The 19660-nt window shown below is 59.7% G+C and overlaps 1 long non-coding RNA gene across 7 annotated transcripts; it reads right to left on the bottom strand.

The window, feature by feature from the left end:
- Positions 1-184: 184 nt before the first annotated feature.
- On the bottom strand, positions 185-16779 carry IL3RA. Of its 7 annotated transcripts, none has more exons than XR_002341032.1 (13): positions 16460-16779; positions 16149-16312; positions 14301-14397; positions 9655-9774; positions 7934-8055; positions 6872-6997; positions 6536-6720; positions 4707-4825; positions 3689-3715; positions 2680-2794; positions 1622-1727; positions 626-707; positions 185-424 (listed from the first exon to the last, which is right to left on the bottom strand). It is a non-coding gene; the product is annotated as an interleukin 3 receptor subunit alpha (long non-coding RNA). The 7 variants fall into 7 exon arrangements; XR_002341034.1 differs by having other exon boundaries at positions 14277-14397; positions 16482-16779; XR_002341030.1 differs by having other exon boundaries at positions 16482-16779.
- Positions 16780-19660: the final 2881 nt, after the last annotated feature.

Raw genomic sequence — 19660 nt, 5'->3', positions numbered from 1 at the left:
GTAGCCGCTCCTTCTCACGCAGCCTTACAGAGAGGGAAGCACGATCCAGCGGAGGAACCAGGCAGGCAGGGCTCAGGACCCAGCAAACCCAGTGGACTTTCTAGCCGGGTCCCGAACGCCGCTAAGTCCAGGAGGCGGAAAGTGGGTCCCGGCGGCGGGTCCCCGCCTCCGAGGGCCAGTGACAGGGTGAAAATTCAGGCCCTTTATTGGAGAAATGAGCGCAACACAGAGTCCCCTTGCGCGAGGCAGCAGCAGCACCTACACTGCACCGCGCTTCCCCACCCCTGCCCCCGCCTCCAACGTCCACGTCCAAGGGCGACCAGCCGAGAGCGAGTCCCGCGCACCAACTTCATGTTTCCCCCAAAACCTGCACCTCGGCCACGGGACACTCCTCCCGGCTCTCCTGCTCGGGGTCCCACGCCATCTGTGGGGTAAGGGGGTCGGGGTGAAGAGGGGCAGAGCCACAGGGTCTGTGGCCAGGGCTGAACCAATGGGGGGGTCCCGCCCCGGGGAGCACCTCGGGGTGACCGGCCCCTCCCCTGCCCGACTCGTCACCCGGACCCCAGGCGGGGCTGTGGGCACGTGGCCCGGGCCCACCCGCTGGCGGGGAGGGGCGGCCACATACCATCCTTTCGTTCTGCAGGTTGTCACTGATGGGGTCTTTCAGGTGAGGGATGGGCGGGAGCAGCTTCTGCCTCACTGAGAACCTGGGAGAAGAGTCACCTGCTCTGAAACCCGCCCCGCCGGCCGCTAGGGGCGGCAGCGAGGCCACGAGGGACAGACCCGACCTCGCTGGGAGGGGTCTCTTGCCCGCCTCCCCCGGAGACGTGGAGGAAGGAGAAGTCCGAGTCCGGGGCGGGCGGAACTGCATCTCCTCGGTCGGCTGCCCCACCGCCCGAGACCCCGTAAAGAAGCAGGCGGCCGCCATCCCATCCCCGTGGCAACCTTGGCCTCCGCACAGCTTCCACACCGAGCCGGTGGTCCCCTCCGGGGCAGCGGCCTATCCACCCTTCAACCGAGCGGCTGGGAGGGGTGAGGGTGAAGCCAGGAGAGAGGAGCCGCAGAGCCGGGTCGGGGGTGCGGGATGGGATGGACAGACTTGAGGTGGGGCTGGGGGCTGGGCGGGGCCCACCGACTGGGCAGAGCGCGCCGGCCTTCGGGAGGGACCCCAGCCACAGGGCTTGCCAGGCAGGTGGGAAAGCCCATGAGGGCACTGCTGCCCCCCGGGGTGGGAGAGGGAACCCAGAGCCTCGTCCTGAGGTTGTTGGAGGCAGAGGGGGGCGTCGGGGCACAGGGGCGGGAGCAAATAGGGACCAACAGGACAGCCTGGCTTCAAGCCCCCCTTCCCCACGTGTGCTGGGAGTGCGGGGAGGGCCCCCAAGATGCTGCATCGGGGACCCGGCTCCTTGGGTTCTGCAGTCGGCGAGGACCAGGTGGCAGAAACCAGCGTCGGGTCGGGAAAAGAGCGTCGGGGCGACGGGAGGCGGTGGCCCGCGACCTGCGACCAGCGCACGCGCACCCCACAGCCAAGACGCGGGCGCACGGGGTCGGGGGCGGGGGGAGCGTGGCCTGCGAATCGCGCTCCAGAAAACGACTCAGCAAACCGGGGGCGGGCGCTCACCTTCTGCATAACAGGAGCACAAGCCCCAGAGCCAGCAGCATCCCCAGCGCGATCAGCAAAGAGGTCAGCCAGGCCGGCAAGACCGTGCCCTTCTCTCCGTCACACACTGCGAAGAGGGGCGGAGGGGACCCGTCGGGGCCGGTCCTGGGGGCTCCAGGGACAGCCCCTCCCCGGGGCTCGGGGAGGAGGTGCAGGGCCACTGGGGCGGGTCCGTCCACCTGGGAATAGCACCCACCAGCGCGCGGGTCCGCGCCCCGCGGGAACCCCTCCCACAAGTCTAGAATCCCAACCGCCGCCACCCGCAGCACCACCGATGGAGCCTGGGAGGCGAGGGCTGGGAGCGGCCCACTGACAAGCGCTGCGCTCTGGCCAGTGTGTTGGACTCCCGGTTTGGTCTGGTTTTGTTCGTTTGGGGCCAGCTCTCCGCATGCAGAAGTAACTGGGCGGGGCGCCAACCCACGCGACAGCAGTGACACAGGGGATCCTTGACCGGCAGAGCCAGCCACCCGGTCTCTCTGCCTGATGCCACACTGGCGGAGAGGTTGACCATCAGCAGTCTGTTCTGCCTGGAACCGCAGCCGGGCTCCCTCCCCGGCTAAGCCCTGGCTGCGCAGCTGCCCCAGTCCTTGAATTTGACCTGGGGTCATCGTGGACTTTTCACATGCACTTTGATTTTAAAAAATAAATTAAAAGCTTCATGAAAAGGCTGATCTTGTGACTGAGAGCGTTGGCAACAGCCATCTTCCTGCCACCCAGGGTCCCGCGGAGGCAGGAGGGAGGCGGCCACCAGCCCAGAGCCGCCTGGAGCCCCAGAGGCTGGAAGAGGCAGAAAGGACCCTCCCGGGAGCCTCTGGAGGGAGCGGGGCCCTGGGACCCCTTGATCTCAGACATCTGGTCCCCAGGATTTTAACCCCCTTGTCTGATTATCCAGTTTCAAGGACAGGCTCTGAGAGGAGGTCCTCCTGGATGAGGGGGCCCTGCATCCAAGGACGGTGTCCTCCTAAGAGACACCAGAGGAGACCCAGCCACAGAGAAGCCCCGGGAAGGGTGGCACTCACCGAAGCGCTGGGGGGCGCTCCAGTCGCCCCAGGGGAGATTGAAACTGGCGTCCTTGGCTCTTATTTTTACCGTGTAGGTTCCAGGATTGTACAGCCACAAGGAGTTTCTCTCCACCTGCAGTTCAGGAGGAAGTGGAAGGGAGAGTCCATTCTGGGCCCGAGGGGGGAACGGGGCCACGGGTGCGCTGCGAGTCCCCCCCAGATTCGTGTGCAGAGTCCTAACCCTCTGCCTCTCCGACGGTGACTTTGTTGGGAAATAGGCTCGAAGCAGATGTAGTTGTTTACGGGGGCCGGGGTGGGGGGCACCGTGGACCTGTCGGTATAACTGAAGTCCTTATAAAAACAGACAAGATAGAAACACACAGACAGAGAGATGCTGTGTGGATACGGGACAATTGCAGCCACCCGCCCAGGGCCGCCTGGAGCCCCCAGAAGCTGGAAGAGGCAGGAGGGACCCTCCTCTGGAGTGTCTGGAGGGAGCGCGGCCCTGGGACCCCTTGACCTCAGAGGTCTGGTCCCCAGGGTGGGGGAGGGTTTTAAGCCTGTGGTTTTAACCCTCCAGTCTGATTATCCAGATAGACGTAAAGGGCCTGAGAGGAGGTCCTCCTGGATGAGGGGGGCCCTCCCTCCAAGGACAGTGTCCTCCAAAGAGACACCAGAGGAGACCCAGACACAGAGCAGAAGCCACGGGAAGCTGGAGGAGAGGGAGGCAGCGGCGGGGAGTGACAAAGACGGGGGTGGTCGGTGGCTGGCGATTTCGGGGTGTCTATGAAGCGGGACCACCTGTGTGGAGGCCGCCACCCTGGCTGCTTAGATGCAGCTTCGGGGTGCGTGACAGTGTGGCGATGCGCCCACTGAGTCCGGAGGGGCTCGGGGCGGTGGGGGTGGACCCGTGGGCAGCACCAGGCAGGCAGCGGTGTCTGCTCTGCGGTCTGGGAGCTTCCTCGCAGAGTCACAGACAGTGAGAGAAAGAAAAGGGCCCATTCCTGGGAGGGCAGGGGGCGCCTACCTCCTGACTGTAGGCCTGGTCCTCGCCCTGGAAGGAAAGAGCAGACGTGGGTGCCTGGTCCCTAAGAAAGGCCCTTATTTGTCAGAGCAGCTTCAAGTGTACAGAACAACTGAGGAGAAAACTGCCAGCCCTTCGGGGCGCCTGCTGTGGCTCAGCAGATTAAGAACTTGACTAGTATCCATGAGGTCGCAGGCTCTATCCCTGGCCTCGCTCAGTGGGTTAAGGATCCAGCATTGCCGTGAGCTTTGGTGCAGGTTACAGATGCAACTTTGACTCGGCCCCTGTACCAGGAACTTCCACATGCCCAGGGAGGGTTGTAAAAAGGAAACAAATTAAAAGAATCTGACTGCAGGGGGTCACTGCGGAGGTGTGGGTTCCCCAACCAGTGCAGTGGGTTAAAGGATCCAGCATTGCCACAGCTGTGGCTTGGACGCAATCCCTGGCCCAGAAACTTCCACATGCCGTAAAGTGAAAACATGAAACCCTTCGGCTTTTTCTATGGGGCTGATTGTCTTTTGGGTATTAATTCAGAAGCACCCCCTCTGCCCCCAGCCATGCTGGAAACATGCAGCCATCTCCCCCATGTTCTGACCTCCTCGCCAATGTCCGAGGCGTCTTTCAATCTGCCAGATTTTTTATTTATTTATTTTTTTAGGTTGCACCTGCAGCATAGGGAAGTTCCCAGTCTAGCAGTCGAGTCAGAGCTGTAGCTGCAGGTCTACACCACAGCCACAGCAATGTGGGATCCGAGCCGTGTCTATGACCTACACCCCAGCTCACGGACGTGTAGGAGCCTTCACCCACTGAGCGGGGCCAGGGATCGAACCCGCGTCCTCATGGATACTAGTTGGGCTCTTAACCCTATGAGCCATGAGGGGAACTCCCCACCAGACACTTTTGTTTGGCCAGAGTTCCTTCGTTGTCCGACTCCCCTTTTCTTGGACCCGAAAATCCCAGCGTCCCCGGGGTATGTACACGCCAGCAATGCCCACGGCGGGGGTGGGGGGGGGCGGGTTACCTTCTGTATCTGAACTTCATACTTGAAATGAAAGTTGAAGTTACTTTGCACTGTCCACCGCATGATAGCATAGCTTTGGTTACACCAACTGTTTGTGATGTTGGGGGCGGTGAGTATCTCTAGGGCAGAAAAAAAAAAAAAAAAATTTAAGGAGTGAAACACATCCAAAAAAATTTTTTTGTTGTTCCTGGAGATACTTTTACAATAGGCCTCGGAGTTCCCACTGTGGCGCAGCAGGACGGGCCGTCCCTGCAGTGCCAGGACCTAGATTCGACCCCTAGCCCGGCACAGCAGGTTAAAGGGTCCGGCCTTGCTGCCATTGCAGCCTGTAGGTTGCAGCTGTGGCTGGCATCTGATCCCTGGGCCGGGAGCGCCATATGCCAGGGGCGGCCAAAAAGAAAAGATAAATTTAAAGAAAAAAATACAGTAGACCTCCTTCAGACTCAGTGGGGGAGAGAGGAGAATGTCGTTTAAAGGTTAAAAATGGGCAAAAATATCGAGAGACATGAGAGTTCCTCTGGCGGCTCAGTGGGTTATGAACCCGACTAGTATCCATGAATACACATGTTCCATCCCTGGCCTTGCTCAGTGGTCATGGGATCCAGCATGGCTGTGGCTGTGGTGTAGACCTGCAGCAGCAGCTCCGATTGGACCCCTTTGGGAACTTCCATAGGCGCAGGTGCAGCCCTAAAAAGCAAATATATAGACTTAAAAGACAGATACAAGCGACGAGCACATGTTGGGATGGTTAGTGCCCACTCGCCTGAGGACCAGCTGTCAGACGCAGGCTGGGAAGACCCTCGCCCACCCCGAGACCCTGCCCTTGGCAGCTTTCTAGCACACACCCCATGGCAGCCCCGTTCTATCCCCTCTGACTTCAGGTCTCCAGGGTTGCGGGCAGAGGGACAAAGCCTGGTCCTGCTGCAAGGTCCCTTCCTCCTGCCCCCCCCCGCCAGGGCAGGCTGATGGTCCCCTGCCCTGCCAGGGCCAGTCTCTCCCCCAGCACTTGGCCGGCCAACGCCACTCCTCAAGGGTCACCCGGCAGCCTGTGTCCCAGCGGGGGACTCTGATGGGGACACACCCCCTGCTTTGTTCTCATCTGCTCCAGACCCCCGCTCCTGTGGGACCTGGCTCCTCCTGGCCCTCTCTCAGTGGGCTGGCCCGATGCCCTCCCGGGCTGTTTCATCTCCATCAGCTCCTTGCGGGACCATGTCTGAATCTACCCTTGCAGGGTCCGCCTCCGCCGCCCGGAACCCATCTGTCTGCCGAGCCTCTCCTGGATCCCTGGCAGGAAGCCTGGGCTCATCACGGGGTGGCCTTTGGGAGGTGCCCAGGGTTAATGAGGCCGTGAAGGTGGAAACGGGGTGATGAGATTAGGGTCCTTCTAAGAAGAGGAAGCCAGGGTTCCCGTCGTGGCTCAGCAGGATAAGTACTGGGATACTCCCATTCGAGGCCACGATCCCTGGCCTCCATCCGTGGGGTACAGATCTGGTGTTGCCTTGAGCTGCGGTGCAGGTTGCAGAGAACGCTCAGATCCCGCGTTGCTGTGGCTGTGGGTGGGCCGGCAGCTGCAGCCCAGATTCGACCCCTAGCCTGGGAACATCCATGGGCTGCGGGTGTGGCCCTAAAAAGGCAAAACAAAACAAAATAAAACAAAACAGGAGTGGAGCCCTGCCAGGGACTACAGTGCCCCTGGAACTCTGAGCCTCCTGGCCTCCAGGACTGTGGGAAAGGAGCCAGTGCCGCCCCGCCCCCGGCACCCCCAGTATTCCTCACAGCAGCGCCCACCCGGACAGGAGACTTTTAAAGCCGCGGCCGTCGATTCTTACCCATCGGGGACAGTTGGCTCGTAAGTTCAGAGCAGGGGATTCTGGAGCCGCTGCTGTGCTGCCGTTGACCAGGAAACGGCTAAGCGGCCCAGTTTGTCAGACAAGGCGGAGATGTCGAAGCGACACTGGAAGTGTGTCCCCCGAGGGTCAGCTTCGTCGTGGACACACTCCCACATCTGATGGACCTGTGGCGGGCGGAGCGGTCACCGCGGCCCAGCGCCCGCGCCAAGGGGAGCCCTGCGCGCCCCCGCGCCCCCTGCGCCCCCTGCCCCGCGCAGCCCTGCGCGCCCCGCGCCCAGCGCCCCGGGGAGCCTGCGCGCCCGCGGCTGCACCCACAGTGGATTCTCCAGGTAGAGACGGTAGCGCACGTCCGGGGCGCCGCACGGCCCGGCGCCCACTGCACGTCAGGAAGTGCACATCGTGAATCCAGCAGTCAGGTTTGCCGCCGCCTTGGGTTCCCTTCTGGGTTTGTCAAGAAGAGGGGGAAGGGGGTCCGGTTCTAGAGGAAAGCTCTGATCCCGAGGCCCTCGTAGACGACGGAGGGTCGCCTCGGCTCCAGCAGCCGGTACCGTCGCCCTGTAAGCCCTGGGCACCTTCAGCGCGGTGTGGACACACCTACGCTGCTCAAATATCAGACCTCAGAGTGGCTCGCTGGAAACGATTCCGACTAGTCTGCGTGAGGCTGCAGGTTTGATCCCTGGTCCCGCTCAGCGGGCGAAGGATCCCGTGTGGCTGTGGCTGTGGTGTAGGCCGGCAGCTGCAGCTCCGATTCGACCCCTAGCCTGGACCCTCCATATGCCAGGGGTGCGGCTCCCCCAAAAAAGATAAAGGACCCCGACCTGGCCTTAATACCCTCCTCCACCCCCTCCTGCCCCCACCCCTCCCCCAGAGTGGTTTGGCTAAGAAACCCCCAGTGGTCTTTCTGAACTGCCTTTCTCACAGGTAGTTTTGATTCTGTGCAGCTGAGGTCTCTTCCCATCAGAATCATATATACACAGAAGTTTTTTTTTTTTTTTTGTAGGGCCAAACCTGCGGCACGCAGAAGTTCCCAGGCGAGGGGCTGAATCTGAGCTGCAGCCTCGTGGCTGAGTTCTCAATCTGCTGAGCAACAACAGGAACTCCCCAGAATCATATTTTTAAGAAATAACATGGAGTTTCCATCGTGGCTCAGCAGACATGAGTCTGACTAGCATTCATGAGGACACAGGTTCCATCCCTGGCCTCACTCAGTGGGTTAAGGTGTGAGCTGCGTGTAGGCGGGCAGCTACAGCTCTGTTTTGACCCCTAGCCTGGGAACCTCCATGTGCCGCAGGTGCAGCCCTTTAAAACAAGAACACGAAGGAAGGATCACGTGCAAACGCCCCCCCCCCACGCCCCCCGAGAGCGTTCCCCGGTCACCTGGCTCAGATACAGGATCCACGTGGAGAACGTGGACAACGGCGGCCCTTGGTTCACGGAGACCGTGTAGTTGGTCACTGAGCATGGATGGGCTGAACGGCGCAGTACCTGTTGTTCTGTGCCTGAGAAGAGGGTTGTTTCATCACCACGAGGGGAACCAGAAATGTAGACGAGAGAGTGTCCAGGGTAAAAAGAACGCAGTGTAGGACCCATTCTCAAAGTCTCACATCCAAGTCGCCGCATCCGTAGAGGTGGGGCGGGGAGAGGGAGGGAGGAGAGAGACAGAGACCCAGAACAGAGACCCAGAGCCTGAGGGGACAGAGACAGAGAACAGAGACAGACAGAGACACAGAGACTGAGAGAGACAGAGACACAGAGACTGAGAGAAACAGAGACAGAGACCCAGAGCCTGAGGGGGACAGAGACAGAGAACAGAGACAGACAGAGACACAGAGACTGAGAGAGACAGAACCCAGACAGAGACCCAGTGACAGAAACCCAGAGCCTGAGCGGGACAGAGACAGAGAGACAGAGACAGACAGAGACCCAGAGCTGAGAGAGACAGAGACACAGAGACTGAGAGAAACAGAACAGAGACCCAGAGACAGAGAGAGAGAAAGAACGAGCGTGAGATATACTGGGGCGTGAGTTGGAGTAGGAAAGAAAAGGTCAAGCCTCCTGCTGCTTAGGAGGAAAAACCCACAATTTTTCGCCAAACGGAGTTCATCGGGACTCTGTGTCATAGAGACAGAGGGAAGGAACAACAGAATTGGGCTAAAGAGGAAGGGAAGTGGCGTTTCTGAGGCTGGGGCGGGGGGGGGCTGCTATTTTGTCAACACAAACCTTGTACAACCATTTCTCTCTTTAATCCCTGTGCAGCTATCACGTTGATTAAAAAATTAAATTGACAAAACCCACCAGAAACAGACTCACAGATGAGGAGAACAGACTGGGGGTGCCAGGGAGGAGAGGAGGGAGGGAGAGGATGGACGGGGCGTGTGGGGTTCGTAGATGCAAACTCTGACTTGAGAATGGAGACGCCATGAGTCCTGCTGCGCAGCACAGGAACTCTGTCCGGCCTCTAGGGACAGACCGCGATGGAAGCGCATATGAGAAAAAGAATGTGTATCTCTGTCTGACCGGGTCACTGCGCTGTTCAGCAGACATTGGCACAACCCTGTACATCCACTCTAATATAATAATAATAATAATAATAATAATAAAAATAATAATAATATTGAGGTGAGAGGACCCGGTGTGTTCTCGAGGAATTGACAAATGTTCTTTCCTTCCTGAGACATTTCTAGGGTTGGCATTCTCACCGACACCGCCCAGGAGACCCACCTCGATCCTCAGGCTCCCTGAACCCTCTGACCCAGGAGGGAGCTGTGGCTGGGACGTGGTGGGGGGCCGGGGGTCTGTCGCGGGGCGGGGGTGCAGTGCTCCCGACCTCTCATGTTCAGCTGGGCTCAGATCTCCACCTGCAGCATCTCAGCCCATCTCCACACCCACCCCTCCAGTGGGACCACCCCAGATGCTCAGGACCAGGCACCTGAGCCTCGGTGCCCAGCCGTGACCCCGCATCCCACTGCTGAGCCCCCAGGAGAACCTGTGTCCCTCCTGTGACACCCGAGAGGAAAGCGGACTTTGGGCCCGGCTGGCTCTCAGGCCCCGGGGCGCAGGTGGCGACTCCTGGGGCCAAGGACAGGAGCGTGGCACACCTTTCGCTTTTCACGTTCGAATTGATGTAACACGTAATTTCGGAGACATTTCCGTGGAGTCCCAGCTCAGCCGTCCACTTTCCGGCTCTATCCTTAAGTTCCTAATCGGTGCGTCTGGATCTGCAACGTTTATAGGCTTATAGGATGCAGGCGATGCAGCCAGCATCCCCAGGGGACCCCCTTCCTCCTGCTGATTACAGGGAGTCCAGGTCTCGGGAGCTGCCAGAAGCTGGAAGACGCCAAGCGTCACGAGCTCCTTAGGGCCCTGCCAACCCACCCTCCCGACGATGGGGGAAAGACGTCAGAAAACACAGGATTCCTGCCACCCCCGTGGATGAGGACGTGGGGCTACCTTTCCTGACCTTGTAGTTCACAGTCTGTGTTTTCACTGAGAACAATTCGGCTGAGATAGTTGAGCAACGCCTCTTTCACAGACTGAGATTTGGGGATGCTGTGTAAGTGGCACCAAACCATATATTTTATAGGACAATATAGATAAATAGATACAGTGTAAACACAGGTGTTCCCTGGCAGCTCAGCAGGTTAAGGATCCAGCATTGTCACTGCTGGGCTCGGTCACTCCCGGGACATGATTCAGTCTCCAGCCCGGAACGTTCACATCCTCAACCTGCTGAGCCACCAGGAACTCCGAAATCAACTATTTCTCAACACGCAAAAAGAGCAGCGCACGACTCTTGAAAGCTAGTGGAAGAAATACTTGGGAGACGCAAGACGCACGATCCGAGAGTTATTTGGGTGAAAGACATTCATGTTCCAATGAGACAAGGCAGAGATTTCTTGCTGAACCCACAGAGCAGCTACGAAACACCCCAGAGGGTCATGCCTTTGTTGTCAGAGAGGAAAAAAAAAACAACAAAAAACACTAAATAAAGGTGACTCTCCCTGAAACAAGCTTCCACACAAGTTGACCCAACAACGAAGACTGATATGCAGAACAAAACTCTCCATCTTTAAAGAAGTCAATCGAGGAGTTCCCGTCGGACTCAGCGGTTAGCAACCCGACTAGCATCCACGAGGAAGCGGGTTCGATCCCTGGCCTCGCTCAGTGGGTTAAGGATCTGTCATTGCCGTGAGCTGGGGTGTAGGTCGCAGACACGGTTCAGATCCCACGTTACTGTGGCTGTGGCTGTGGCTTGAGGCTACAGCTCCAATTGGACCCCTAGCCTGGGAACCTCCATATGCCATGGGTGCAGCCCTAAAAACACTGAAAGACCAAAAAAAATGGGAAGACAACCGAGGCAGACCCTCCCCCACCCCTCCTGGACAATGTCCAGCCCCGGATAAAAATGACTAGACACAGAGAGGCAGGCATGTGCCGGCTGTGACCACAAGACATATCAGGGTGCAGGAACGTCTGATCAGAACTACTTCGGTGACCTACGCCACAGCTCGAGGCCACCCTGGACCCTGAATGCACTGAGCAAGGCCGGCGATCAAACCCACCTCCTCACAGACACCATGTCAGGTTCTTAACCCCCCGAGACACAACGGGAACTCCCCGTAAGTTTGTTTTAACCTTTGGTATAACTCACCCTTTTTAACAGAAAACACATCATCTCCAGAGAAGCAGGAAAATATTTTGACAACATTTAACACTCCTTTGGGATGAAAAAACCTTAGCAAACTAGGAATGGAAGAAAATGTCTTTACCCTGATAAAGTGAGAAAAATCACTTTGCAGTAATTCAGACTCAGTGGTGAGAGACTAACATTCCTTTGTCTGACTTGAACAAGGCAAAGTGTCTGGTTTTTTTTGTTTGTTATTTGTTTTGTTTTGCTTTTTAGGGCTACACCTGCGGCATATGAAAGTTCCCGGGCTAGGGGTCTAATTGGAGCTGTAGCCACCCGCCTACACCACAGCCATAGCCATGCAGGATCCGAGCCGCATCTGTGACCTACACCACAGCTCATGGCAACGCCGGATCCTTAACCCACGGAGCGAGCGAGGCCAGGGATCGAACCCGCAACCTCATGGTTCCCAGTCAGATTCGTTTCCGCTGCACCATGACGGGAACTACAAGTGTCTGGTTTTAATGCTTCTGTTTCACCGTGTCCCATACCCACGTCTTACACAATTTGACCAAAGTTACTGTTTTAGGGCTTGCAAGGGGCTGCTAGAATGTCAGAGCAGGCTGGTTCCTAGAAGAAAAAAGCCTCACTTCCTGTCTCTGGTCACTGGTCCTAAATCACCCATGGGGCTGAACTGACCACAGAGGAGGCAGAACCCTTGGCCCCAGGACAAGACGGGCAGACAAAGGCAGGATGCGGGGTGGGAGCCCGAGACCTGGAGCCTGCCCCCTCCCCGCCCAACCCCCCTGTATGTCCCCCGCCCCTTGCGGGCACCGGGCAGAGCCCTGTGGCTGAGTTCTGCTCGAGAAAATGAAGAGAGCACATGTGGTCCTTCTCTGTTCCGATGCTTCAGCGCTCCCCTGGGACGCTTCTCCCAGCGCCTCCACGGGGATGCTGGAGCCATGATGCTAGGATCCCAGTCCCTCCAGTCTATGCTGGAGCAGAGCCACTCGTGAGAAACTGCGCCCTGTCCTCCACCCGGGGATGCTGGAGTCCTGACCCCGGGACCTCAGAGCGGGACCTTATCTGCAAAGGGGGGCCTGGCAGGTGTGATGAAGGGAGAGGTCAGTGACAATGTCCTCCTGTATCAGGTGGCCCTCCCTCCAAGGACAGTGTCCTCCTAAGAGACAGAAGAGGAGACCCAGTCGCAGAGGAGAAGCCACGGGAAGACGGAGGCAGAGAAGGAGGGAGGCGGCCACCAGCCCAGAGCCGCCTGGAGTCCCCAGAAGCTGGAAGAGGCAGGAAGGACCCTCCCCTGGAGTCCCTAGGACCCCTTGACCTCAGACACTGGTCTCCAGGACTGTGATAAATAAATACCTGTCACTTGAGACCCCTCTTGAGACACCCAGACTATTGTATGTTAATTAAGCAGCCTGAGCTGAGTCAGCCAGCAGCCGCTAGTGGGCCCCACAGCACACACACACGCACAGGCACACACACACAGAGGCACCATCTGAATTCCAGTACTATTTGAGGAAATGCACGAATGAACTTCTCAGGGTTATGAAATGTTTCGGCCGTGACCACAGCCAACAACACCCTGCCGGCTGCAATCTCCGAGCCTCTCTGGTCGGGGGATGGACCGGCTGTGGTCCTGCTGGCTGAAGCCTGGCCCACGTCAACCAGTTCTGGGGACCGCACCCGAGCCCGAGGTGAACACGACCCCCTTGGGCCCTGACCAGGGTCCACCTGTCAGCCAGGGACCCCTGTTGGTGGGGGCTTGTGTGCAGACCTGCCCGGAGGCAGCCCACACCTCTGCGGGGCCCCCTTCTCCTTTCACCCCGTTCATTAGAAGCCTGGTCTCTCATCCCAGGGTGCCAGGCGCCCGAGCAACATCCAGTCTCTTTCCCGGAGCTGAGGATGTGGGCTCCCCCTGGGGGTCCCTGCTGTCTTCCTGCCCCCTATCCAGAGTATCTCTCCCAGCTGCACCTGTCACCCAAGGGCCGCCGGACACCGATGGTCAGAGGTGGGCACGGCCAGCTCGGGACTTTGCACCCGTGTCTGTTCTTGTTGTCATGGAAAGTTACCACTGAATTTTAGCACCATTTGGGTTTTTTTTGTTTTGTATATTTGTTGTCTCTTTAGGGCCACACCTGCAGCATATGGAGGTTCCCGGGCTAGGGGCTGAATCAGAGCTGCACCTGCAGGTCTACACCACAGCCACAGCACCATGGGATCCGAGCCGCGTCTTTGATCTACACGACAGCTCACAGCTTCTTAACCCACTGAGCCAGGCCAGGGATTGAACCTGTACGTCCATGCACACTAGGTGGGTTCTTAACCTGCCGAGCCACAGTGGGAACTCACATCGCCATTTCCTGACTCATTTCTTATCCATCACCACCATGATTGAATATTGGGGAGCCTCCCAGAGACCAAGGAGACCCTAGTTGCCCCCCTAAAAGAGTCCTCACTAGGAAATGAGGAAAGCAGGATGGAATTGCCCCAAACACGCCCTGCTCGGCTGGTCTGCCTCTCAAAGGCGTGGTGGCTACAGCATCTCTGATTACATCCGTGCTTCTCCCTCGCCGTCTTGGAGGCCAGGATGCTGAGGGTGGGTCCTGCGTGGAGGCTCAGTCGGAGGAACTCTCCAGCTTCTGGGGGCGCTCCTTGCCTTGGGGGCTGCGTCACCCCAACTCTCTCTGTCCACCATCCCCCCTTTCTAAGAACCTCATCGTGGACAAGGACCCCAGGAGCTCAGCTTAGGAAAGGGCTGTGTGCAGGTCCCGTGGGTGAGGACTGCGGCACATGCAGCCCTTGCCCTGGTCCTGCCGTGGCCTCCTCCCCGCCCAGGAGGAGGCGAGCCGAAGTCCCGGATGAGCGATGCCGCCCAGCATCCCAGAAACCTGAGCATCTCTGGATGGAGCATCTGGACCGTGTCCAGAGTCACCGCCCGGCGGCGAGGCCCCTGTTTTGCAAGATGAGCCCCGAGTCCATGAAACGTGTCTGTGTGAGCTACGAAGCTCCGCGGGCCTCGGCGTCAGCGGCGCAACGGAAAACCAGCCCAGCCCGAGGGCCCCGCAGAGCACACACCGTTTTCCCTTGGGCTTGTCCTACCCTGGTGCACTGACAGAAGGCAGGAGACGGGCATCAGCAACACCGCCAGCCAGAGGAAAGCCATGGCCACGCAGGTCCCACTGGAGCGAGGGCCGGGCTGGAGGAGAGAGACAGCAACTGTGGGGGGTGGCTGCGGGGGGGGGCGCCAAAGCCCCCGGGGAGGTCGTGCTGCTTCCAGGAGGAAGGGACCCCCTGGAAGACTGCGTGTGCACACGTGTGTACGGGTCTGTGTGCCTGTGTGTGCTTGCACGCACGTGTGTGTTGTGCATGCAGCTTCATGCACCACCTGTCTCCACGTGTCTGCATATGTGTGTCTGAGTGAGCACACACTATGTGCGTGTGTGCCCGTGTGCGCCGGGCATGCCTATGTGTGCGTGTGTATCTGTGTGACATATGATGGGTGGAGTGGGCGTGCCTGCCCGTGTGAGCTTGTGTGTGGTCATGTCTGTGTGTCTGTGTGACTGTGTGCATCTGTGTGTCTGCCTATGTGTGCACGTCTGAGCACACATCACAGTGTGTATGTCTGTGTGTGCTGTGTACACATGTGTGTGCATGTTAGTTGTGTGTGCTTGTCTGTGTGCGCTTTTGTGTACTGCATGTGTGCACACATGTGTTTGTGTGCATGTGAGACTGCGGGCCTCCGTGAGTGTGTGTGTGTGTGTGTGTGTGTGTGTGTGTGTGAGCCCCTCTCTAAAGCGCCCCCGCCCTGGGGTTTGAGGGCGCTCCTGGCTCCAGCCCCGTCTGGAACCCAGAAAGCGTGTGCCACGCAGAGTAACAGGAAACCCGGGATCACAAAACAGTGGCAGGAAGTTCCATTAAAAGTGTAAATCAGTGCAGCCTGAGCCTGTTGCTTGGACCGAGTTGCCGTAACTCAGCCCCGTGCGGTCTCGACGCCCCCTCAGGGTTTTGCCCGAGGTCCTCATGCAGCCCCCTCCGCAGCTCGCAGGTCGGGTCTCCTGGACCCTCCCCGAGGGCCCACCTCCTGCACCCCCCAGCCCACCCCCGTGACGGTGGCCCCTGGTTGGCCCCCCACTTCCTCCCCCACCTGAGCCACCTCCTGCCAACACTCCTGACACCTGGGTGCCAGCTCAGGGCAGCCACAGAAGCAGAGACCCCACAGCAGAGCCTGGGACCCTGGCCTGCCTTCGGGTTGCCCCCTCCCCAGGGTCCCAGGCCCCAGCAGGGCAGCCCCAAACCTGCCCCGTCCCACCTTGTTCAGGGCGTTCCCAGCCCCCCATCAGGAGACCCAACCCCGGCTCTGCAGGGCTGGCAGGGCCTCCACTGATGACAGCTCGTGCACACACTTGACCTGAGATGCTCCTTCCTCGGCTAGGTAGGGGGGCCGAGACCCGACATCAATCACCCACCAGAGGAGGCCTCCGGGAGGCGTCGTCGCCAAGCCCAGACACAAGGGTCTCTCCTCCTTCGGACGAGCTGGCCGGGCTCAGGGGCCAGGGCTGGATAGCGGCCATGCGTTCTGGACACTTCCAGCCCAGAGCCCGGGATGCGAGAGCCGCAGTTTGGGGCCGGCTCTCGCCCTGGGCAGCCAGACTGTCCAGCTCACTCATCTGGCCAACACGTTGGACCCAGCTTGTGACGCAGGTGTGGGCCGGCCCCTCACCGAGAAGGTCCCCCCAGGACAGGTGACACCGCTGTCCTGTCAGCGAGAAACGCAGCATCGTCCTTGTGCATCAAGCCTCTGAGTCTGCTGTGTGTTGCCCTGGACGACGCATCTCAGATGCCACGAGGCGTGTGCACATCCGGGGTGTCCCCCTGCCCCGGGGGGCCTTGGGTTCGCGGGAAGCTGTGTGTCTTTCCCCAGCGACCCCCCTCCCACCTGGTACTTACCTGGGAAGCAGGGCGAAGTCCAGGGGGAGAGGCAGCCCCCTCTTGGCGTGGGTTCTGGGGCCTTAGGGGCTGGGGGGGACCCCTGGCTTCTCACGAGGGGCCAGGGGCAGGGGTATCCTTGGCTCCTCACGGTCTTATTTTCACGGCTGAAATGCAGGCAGCCTCTGGAAAGAGAAAGAGGCGTGCTTTTCCCCTGCAAGATTTTTATAGCCTCCAGGGCAGCCCCACCCCTAAAACTCAGGCCCAATGAGGATGGGGATGTGGCCTGTGACCTGGTTAGGGACCCCCCCTCTGCCCCCACCCCCCAGAACCGGCATCTGGTGTCCGCGGCACACGTGCTCCCGCAGAAGAAACGCTCTTTCTCCCGAAGTATCCTTGTCCCGTTCTCACTTCTGTGTGTGGCTTCCTCTTTGTTACAGTCCTAATCGGCCTCCAGCCTGGCTGGGGCTGTTTCCTGGAGCCGCCTCCTGGGTTAGAGCCGGCGACGCGAATGGCCGGGACTCCTCCATGCACGCGTCCAGAAGACCCCCTTGGGGAAGGCGAGGTCGCTCTGTGTCCCCGAGGTACTGCCCACCCAGGGCTCACTCCGTCCCGTCCATCCCCCAGCCCAACACCCACCAAGAGGCTGGCAGGTGTCCTGCTCAGCTGTTGCCTGACAGCCCCACCCCTGTCCTGCGGGCCATTCCCTTCCTGCCTCTGCCAGATGCCAGCCCCACCGCCCATCCGCCCGACCCACAGCCTCGCCTTGTGGTGGTGGTGGGGGGGGGGCCCTGGTGTCTCCTCCGAGCTTTCAGGTCTGTCCTCCCCCCCAGCCTGCGTCCCCTGCACCTTCCCCTGCATCGCACAATCTGAGTTTCTTTAGAAACGGGGTTGGCGCTGGTGTGAGGGATTCAGATACGGCAGAGTCCTGCTGGCACAAGCTGGCCCCCAGGTCCCACAGGACTGCTGTCCTCAGGAATAGGTGAAGCCATGGGAGGAGGGAGACAGACTCGAGAGGGAGGCGGCCACCAGCCCACGACGCCCGGAGCCCCCAGGTGCTGGAGAGGCAGGAAGGACCCTCCCCTGGAGCCTCTGGAGGGAGCATGGCCCTGGGACGTCTGGTCCCCAGGATGGGGCAGGGTGACCTCTCGTGGTTTTAAGTCACCAGTTTGGGGTCTTTTGTTAGGATCACCCACCTGCCACGGAGCATGTGTCTTGGTGGCTGACACGCCCACTGGGAGATGAAAGCTGTGTCCCCCAAAGGAAGGACCAGACCCCCCTTCCCTCGTCAGGAGTGATGAGCATCTTGCTAAGAATTGGGGTGATTCCGAAATGCATGATGGGCAATGACCAGTTGGTGGACGCCTCTTGTCTCCTGGTCCCTCTGGGTCTGAGTTGGAAGCAGGATGACAGGGGGGGCTTCCAAGCAGATGGGGGGGAAACAGGTGACAAAGCTGAGGACTAACCGTCCGTCCAGAGTGGACTTCGCCCATGGGGTCGCCTCCAGCCGACCCCTCTCCTGGGCAGCACGCTCCCGATGCTGTGGGGGAGCCGTTTGCAGGTGGCCTCTGATGCCTGAGTCTCGGGGGAGGGGAAGCCCACGGGGGCACAGACAGCAGGTGAGAGGCTGGGAGGCGGAGGGCAGGCCGGGCAGAGGCCGGCCAGTGAAGGACCAGGGCGGGGGGACAGGGGACGGTGGGGGACAGGGGACGGAGGAAGCAGGCAGTTTCTGCAGAAGTGGGGCTGTTGAGAGATAAGGAGGCCGAAGTGACCTCAGAGGTCGCCCCCCTGTTACAACACGCGCCCACTCTCCCACAGCTCAGGACTCTGATAAGGGGGGTGTGGCTGGAACAAGGGAGTTGGATGGACACGCACGGTGTAGACGACAGCCTGCACAGGGTCCCAGCATCAGATGGCAGGGGCTTCTGGTTCATCCGTCCTTCCATCTCTCTCTTCCTTCCTTCCATCTCTCTCTTCCTTCCTTCCTTCTTTCCTTTCTATCTTTCTTTCTTTCTTTCTTTCTTTCTTTCTTTCTTTCTTTCTTTCTTTCTTTCTTTCTTCCTTTCTTCCTTTCTTTCTTTCTTCCTTCCTTCCTTCCTTCCTTCCTTCCTTCTTTCCCTTCTCTCCTCCCTCCCTCCAGCTCTGTCTTTCCTCTCTCCCTGCCCCACATGCCCCAAATCCTCATAAAACAGTGAAGAGACAAAGGGAGAGCATCACAGAGCCTTCAGGCTCTGCAGACCCGAGAAAGCGGTGCCCTAACTCTCTGTGGGGAGACCCAGCCTGGAAGGACCCCAGCAGTGCAGCACAAACCCCAGGACCCTTGCCCATGGGAGCCCTGGGTGGGTAGCCACAGGTCAGGGAGGACCCGCAAGGACCCAGCTGTGACCGGTCTGTTTTAGGAAGGCTGCCCCCCAGCCCCATCAGAGTCCCTCTAACCAGGGACAGGACTTGAGGTTTCGTGTCTGGGGGTCTCTGGACACAGTGAGGGGAGCAGACAGGGCTGAGGATGGGGCACCGCCCAGCACAGGGGAGCGAGGCCCCCAGGCAGGTGAGTCACCTGGGCCCCCCCCTCTGCAGGATCCCGCAGGCTCTGCCATCACCCTGGGGAGCCGGCTCCGTCTCCACCTGCCTGTCCTAAGTTTCCCCATCGCCTGTCTCCTCCCTCAGGCTGAGTCCATCACACAGCCCGGGTCATCACCCCAGGAGAGCCGGGAAAGGACAAGGAGGAACAGAAACAGAGAAATAGGAATGGGAAGGGTGGGGCCCGGGCCCGGCCCAGCTGGTCCCAGAGAGACCAGAAAAGCAGCCCCCGACCCAGCACCCGGCCCCGGCCAAAGCCCCTGGAGACCCAGCTGGTGCAACCAGGCGGGCGGGGCCGGCAGAGCTTCGCCCACCCTGGAAACTCTCAGTCCCCCTCACAGTCAGTCGGCGGGGGGCCGCACGAGGCCCTGGGCCCATCAGGACCCCAACGGGCAGCTCTCTCTGGGAAGCGGGCTCCCAGGCACATAGGGAGGGGTCCGTGGAGCCGGGGGACGCCCCCACGGGACTCGGAGGCTCAGTTCCCTGGGGAGCTGGGTCACTGCGCGCAAGCACGGCTGCTGAGCACCCCTCCCAGGCGGCCTTCAGCTCCAGCACGAACAGGAACGGTGGTCACCGCCGAAAGCCGGGATCGGCCAGTGAACGGAAAGGGGTGGGTTAAGCCCCTTACCGTCCAGGCATCCGGTCACGTCCTCCCAGCAGTATCTACAGGGGCTTAGGATGATGCTTTTGTCTGCGTGTCATCATGACGCTGCAATAACAGGCTGAATAAACTTGGGACGATTACTGTACAAAGCAATGGTTGCAGGACCACCTCTGGAAGAGCATAGCTATGCAGAGGGTAGTATGATTATTTTTTTAAGGCCACACTCACGGCACGTGGAGGTTCCCAGGCTAGGGGCCAAGCAGTGGCTGGTCGACACCACAGCCACAGCAACGCCAGATCCTCAACCCACGGAGCCAGGCCAGGGATCGAACCACATCCTCACGGATTT

Source organism: Sus scrofa, unplaced genomic scaffold (genome assembly GCF_000003025.6).
Source record: "Sus scrofa isolate TJ Tabasco breed Duroc unplaced genomic scaffold, Sscrofa11.1 Contig1537, whole genome shotgun sequence".
In the NCBI taxonomy this organism is placed as follows: domain Eukaryota; kingdom Metazoa; phylum Chordata; class Mammalia; order Artiodactyla; family Suidae; genus Sus; species Sus scrofa.
Note: the sequence above shows the minus strand (reverse complement) of the source record. Positions and strands in the feature narration are given on the sequence as shown.